The 6,482-nt window shown below is 41.6% G+C and overlaps 1 pseudogene; it reads right to left on the reverse strand.

Annotated features, from left to right (window-relative positions):
• Positions 1-4,258: 4,258 nt before the first annotated feature.
• Positions 4,259-5,690, reverse strand: LOC104949313 (NADH dehydrogenase [ubiquinone] 1 alpha subcomplex assembly factor 4 pseudogene; annotated as a pseudogene).
• Between the last annotated feature and the right edge of the window lie 792 nt (positions 5,691-6,482).

Genomic DNA, 6,482 nt, shown 5'->3' on the forward strand with positions numbered 1-6,482 from the left:
TCTTTTTTTGTGACAGCCCTGACCACTACTGAAGTTTACCTTATTTTAAACATGACTGAATTTGTAGTTTTTAAAGATTAGATTTTTGCTGTTATTTGCCTTTTTAGCTCCATAATAAAGCATCAAATACATTTGAGTGACTTTATACATACATACATTTTATCAAAAGGCCTTCACACTCAAGGTGTGAAATATGTGGGAACCTCTCTATTCCTTCTGGAATATTCTAAGAGGGAAATTCAAACCACATTTGTCCAAAAGGCAGTTTTTTAAAGTATAACATGTAAATGCGGAGGCGTGTGGCGCAGCGGCTAAAGCCTTGGTGTTGGGATCAGGGGGTCACAGGTTCAATCCCCACTGCAGTCAGCATGTCGTTGTGTCCCTGAGACACTTCACCCCAAATTGCTCCTGTGGGGATTGTCCACAGTATTGAGTATGTAAGTCGCTTTGGATAAAAGCGTCTAATAAGTAATATAATGTAAATTATATAAATTCAACATTTAGTATGAGTAGTATATCAATTCCAGGAGTAGGTATTTAGGTGTTTCAAATATATTTTTTATGTAAGCTTTGAGGGTGTCTTTGCTTCAGAAATAGTAAGGTAATCTTTTATTTATGCAATGTTTTAATATTTGTTTGCAACAAACCTACTTTTGTTTGTTTTCTGTATTAAGGCTAATATTGTTGGAATATGTAAATCAGTGCACTATTCTGACTTTAACCACAGGTAGCCATTTTTTTAAACACAGGGTGGTGTCGAGGAGAGACTCAGATGTAATGATATTCTGAAGGAAAATGAACTCATGTTAGGAAAATCACTGTGACAATGACACCGTATTCAGAGCAGCGTCCACCTGATGCAGCTGCCATAAGAGCCTCAGATCCTTCAGCCTCCTGTTGTTCTCACCAAAATGGAAGAGGCACACTGTGGACGGCAGAGCAGACACACAGCCCACACCTACGGTTTCTATTCAGGACTCAACCAACATTTGTAATATTTAATTATTTTTGTTCGGCCACCACCAGTGCCTTAATATTGACAGTGTTGAAGGGGGAGACAGGCGACTGGCCCCAGGCCGGATTCAAACCCTAGTCATCCGCACGGGGTCCAAGCCCCAGTTCAACCAACTGAGCTCTACGACGGTCAACATTTAGGTAAAATAACATTGCCATATTGTTGTGGTTTCCGGTGGTTACCTGCTTTGCTCTCCCATGATCCGGGCGGGGGAGGCTCAGTCCTCCTGGCGGTGCATCTCTCTGCTCCTCCTGCTCTCACAGCCGGTTCTCCTTCACACAGCGGTCCGGTGGTGCTCCTCCAGATGTTCCGTGAGGCCTGTAGCCGTGCAGTGTAACCCGCTGAGCACTACCAGTGAAGTCGTGGAGAAAGTCCAGTCCGCATCTGGTTCCTGTCGCTTTGTAGAGGAGCACGAGACACCGCGATGCTTATCCACGTAAATGTCGCAAGGAAAATATTACGCTTCTTCTCCCTCCCCGTCCTCCCGACAGATGTGTGATATTGGAGAGCCTCCCGTCCCACAGTGTATCAGACTGTGTTCTGCATGTAGCCCAAATTATCACCTCACTGTTACAAACTACACTCGGTCTGTCGGCAACCTGTGGCAAGGCAGCGAGCGGAAACACACTCCACTTCCTGTATGGAATTTCAAAAATAAAACTAGACTAGAATTGGAGGATGAAACCCTCTTTATTGGTCAAACATGTTCATGCACACAGCACACACACAGTGAAATGTGTTCTCTGCTTTTTACCCATCCTAGTACTAGGAGCAGTGTATACAAATACAACTGTAGACCCATTTCTTTGAGTTATAACACACTTCAATAAGAAAAAAGAACAGCAGTTAGTGAAGGTTAAGTCATATCTTGGGTATAACGCATATTAGCCTACCGAACATTTTGGCACATCATGAAATTGATTCAATTTTAATGTAATTATGCAGAAAAATACTGTTGTGGATGAGTAAAAGTAAATATGATCTCTGCAGTTTGATTAGTGAAAAAAATACTTGGAGGGTGAGGCGCTGAAGGATACATTAGTAAAAGTAAAGAAGAATCTCAGAGTAACGTTGCATGATGCATCACAGACACAGAATGTAGCGAGAATGTATTACAGTCTACTTCTGATCAGTGTAACAGTGCAAGCTATCTATCATATAGCTTACCTTTCAATGCGCTGGAAAAAAGAACAAAGTATAAGCGGTTAAACTACTTTCAGCTTAGTGGCTTATTTTGAAGGGATATCCGGCAGCCTCCGTGCTCTGCTCGTTAGCTGGACGCAGCTCTGTATTCAGTGATAACTGACACCCTGAGGAGCCAGTGGCAGGGACACAAGCAGACTCCTCATGCTGCACGCCCCACACACAGCGGGGGCCAATAGAAAGGACGAAATGTCCAAATGGGCGGAGTCTAGCTGCAAGAACGTCTTTTTTGGGCACGCGCGAGTGCTTGTGGTGGGGGCAAATCATGGTGCAAATGGGTGGGTGGCAAAGATGACAAATGGAGTCTGTTGTTGCAAAAGTGAGCTCGTTGATATCAACATTTCATTTAGTGTGGTTGGGATATGTAACCCTCCGGTATCATTCAAATGGACTACCCTAATTAGTCATCACACGCACGCGCGCACACACACACACGAACACACACACACACAAACACACACACACACACACACACACACACACACACACACACACACACACACACACACATTTCTCAGCTGATACCACTCTGTCCACATCCATACCAACACACCTACACCATATGGAGTGCATACATGTATTCCAATGGCTGGCAGGGCTCCATTATACAACAGGCACAGAAGCCAAGAAATGACAAGCATGTCATTCAATGGTAAAATGTCCCATCCGAGCCTTCGCAGCAGCTGGCCATAGGATCTGGAATACTCTGCCCCTCCGTGTGAGGTCGGCCCAGACCTTAGGTTTTTTTTAAATCGACACTAAAGACTCACTTCTTCTCTCTGGCCTTCTAGTCAGAGCAGAGCACGACTCCTGACATTTCCCTGTGTTTGATCTTTATATTTGCTGTGTAAATTATTGTCTTCTGTTTGCTATTGTAGTAAAGTGTTTTTATTGCATGTACAGCACTTTGGCTCAACCAAAAATCATTTTTAAATGGCTATATAAATAAAACATGATTTGATTTGATTTTTATATACAGTCAAAAGGACAAATTGAACAATTTCCTCCAAAATAAAGCCCTGACATCACAAAATGCATGATTATATACCGGTATGGCGGAGAGATCAAAGGAGGCGGTTATAATGGGAGTGAGTGGGACATTGTTGTCCCAAATGACTAATGTGGGAGTTTTTTTTTTTATCTGATTCTGTGCATAAACTAATAATCCACCAAAATCAATGTTGTTGCTAATCTTTGACATATCCAAGACTGTGATAAAAAAATTAAAATCCACCAACATTTATTATATGGAAAATAACCTTTTTGTGCACGTTTTTCAAAACGCAACACCATATTTTCAAACTGGCAGTTAAAGGGTTAAAATCCTGAAAATAATTCAATATTTGGTATTTTTGATCAGGACTGAAGTTGATTGAAAGGTTTAACCCCAAAAGGTTTTTTAACTATTAATCTGTTATCATTTTATAGCAGTTTTTGGAAGTGGATGTTTTTGTCCCGAATGACTAATTAGGGTAGTTTATTTTAAATCTGACTATGTGCAAAAACTAATAATGCACCAAAATCAATGTTGTTGCTAATCTTTGACATATCCAAGACTGTGATAAAAAAAAAAGCCAGTCCCCAGATATGTATTATATGGAAAATAACTCATTTTTGTTTTTATCATGAAAAACAACAGTGGTTTCATGTATTCAAAATGGCATTTAAAGGGTTAAAATCCTGAAAATGATTACATATTTGGTATTTTTGATTAGGGCTGAAGTTGCTTTAAAGATTGAACCCAAAAAAGGGAAGAAAAATATTCTATATTTTAATATAATGTTTTTATAAAAGTTTTTTGGCAGTGGACATTTTTGTCCCGAATGGTCAATTAGGGTAGTCGATTTGTTTCACAGTGAATTAAAGACCCATTTCAAAAATTGAAAATGGAATTCAAAAATATATCGAGAAAATAGCCGTATTACAAAGTTACAGTGATACCGGAGGGTTAATATATTATGTTTTAAACAATATTGAGCGTTAAAATACTTTTCAAATTCCCAGACCCCATTCATTAAATCAGAAATGCAACACCTCTTATAACATAAACACAACAATCATTTATTTTCAGAAGGTCTGTGTACATTCACTTTAGGATGCTGCAATTGTATATGGCTATTCATTCAAAACATGAATACATGCTTGAAGCAGCACATCAGCCAGTGAAACAGAACTGCTCTAATATTCATATAGACTCTTATATCCATTGTAATTGTGCAGTGAGCATGAATCTGCTGTTTCACATCACACCATTGTACATGTGTTCAAGCTGCAGTGGTTATAGTGCTTGTGTATCCAGTGTACCACTTCACTAGGCCTCGGAGTCTGCAACAGATCTTAGTTCGGACTCATTACATGACTCGTGTTTCATAGAGATCCAAACCTTAGGGGAGGACCCAATGTGCTCCTGAGAGGCCGGTGACACTTGGCCGAGGGTTTATTGAAAGTAAATGACAGGGCTCGTCCTTTTGACCCGGATTGCATCTCAACTTGTCCACAACAGACTTGATGATTCAAAAGTAGGCCTTATGATTTAACACTGCATTTATTCATGAGAAAAAACAAATTTTCACGGTTTCAACATTTGCAGAATCCCTACATCTTAACAGAATAACATATCCGTAGGATAGTGACATCACTTTGAATATTCAGAACTTTACAAAAACAGTGGTTTTAATCTAAATCATATTTAAGGAATATGCAATCTGTGTTGCCAACATTAACATTTATCTTAGACATAATTATATGTTTCTTACAACGGTTAATATTGCAATTATTCATTTATTATCGCACTTAAATAAAGTTTTCTTTGAATAGACATTATATATGCTTTTATTTGACTGAAACCCAAACATGTTTTATTCAATCAACATTTGAAATCCAGCCTTTCCCCAGAGGACATTTGGACAGTTGACAGAAGAGCACAGGAGTAAATACTAGGATCAGTGAGGCAGAAGCGTCAGTCGCAGCTTACTGGAACACGCTAATACATAACAGCATCTTTTTTTAGATGCTCTGAAGTCTCTGGGATTTAGATGAGCTTCCTTTCACCTACAATCCAGTCTTAGGAAGCCTTTATTTGCTTGGCACTCTGAGTCTTGGGGGGTATGATGTGAACCTGGAAGGGGATGAAGAACTCCAGGAGAGCCTTTGTGTCCTTCAGGTCCAGAGAATATTCCTGAGCGATCTTTCCCGGGGTCCAGGTCTGAGGCTGCCTCTGGTGGCTGCCCAGGGCCTTCAGGGTCTCAGCGATGGTCAGCTTGCCTCTAGGAACGTCTGACAGCTCCACCAGGCCGTAGTGCCCCCCCGGCACACTGAACCTGAGCGGCCGCCGCGCACCTTCTGTCTCCAAACTCACCTCCTGTGATGCCTGTGAGAAGAGAAAGCACAGGAGGTTTGCAAGTACACCTCGACTGAGAAGAGATTTCCCTGTGAGCAGAATCTGGTGTACTCCTGTCCCTTTATAGCCACACCATCAGGCCCAGATTGAATACAGACTGTGCCAAGCTCTGCCTTACTAATCAATGTTTACATGAACATTAGCCGCATTCACACCGCAGTACTTTTCCCACTTTAGTTCCGATATAGTTGTCGCGTTCACACCAAAAAGAGCCAGAACTAAAATGAGTTAATCAGAACCTTTTTTACCCCCTTTTCAGTCCCTGCTAGAGAGCAGGTACTTTCGTGGGAGAAAAAGGTTCCTATGTCTGATTGGCTAAGCGGATTGCAAACCACGCCCCGTAAAACTCCAAAAGGTTTTGTGAAGCCGCCATTTTATTATCCTCGCATTAGCATTATTAGCATTAGCCCAGCGCACAAACGCAGAGACACTAACTTATGGCAACACAAAAGAAAACATGGGAGCGGTGGAGATGAGGAGGTGTCGGCGTTCTGGCGATTTACTCGGAAGGCTGCTGGGAGTCCCAGCAGCTTCTACTGAAGCCAGTCCCCAACTCCAGGGACTTCCGGCCAGGAACTTCAGGTGGCAGTATACGCCGTGAAGTTGTTTGCGGCCTGCCAACGACCCAAAGCAGAAGAAGAAGAAGTGACGTCAGCGGCTTCATTTGCGTAATCTTCCCTCAGGGAACTTATTCCGGTGTGAATGCGATCGGCTCTTAGTTCCATTGGGGTACTAAGTGCTGGGAACTAAGTACGGCAAAGTACTTGGTCTGAAAGCGGCTATTGCAGCATCCCATAATCCCCTCTGTTTCAGCCCTGTTTCCAAAGTGCTGATTCTCTGTCTGTTACTTTAGATGAAAATAAG

This window comes from Notothenia coriiceps, unplaced genomic scaffold, assembly GCF_000735185.1.
Source record: "Notothenia coriiceps isolate Sejong01 unplaced genomic scaffold, NC01 NC01_scaffold00015927, whole genome shotgun sequence".
Lineage (NCBI taxonomy): Eukaryota > Metazoa > Chordata > Actinopteri > Perciformes > Nototheniidae > Notothenia > Notothenia coriiceps.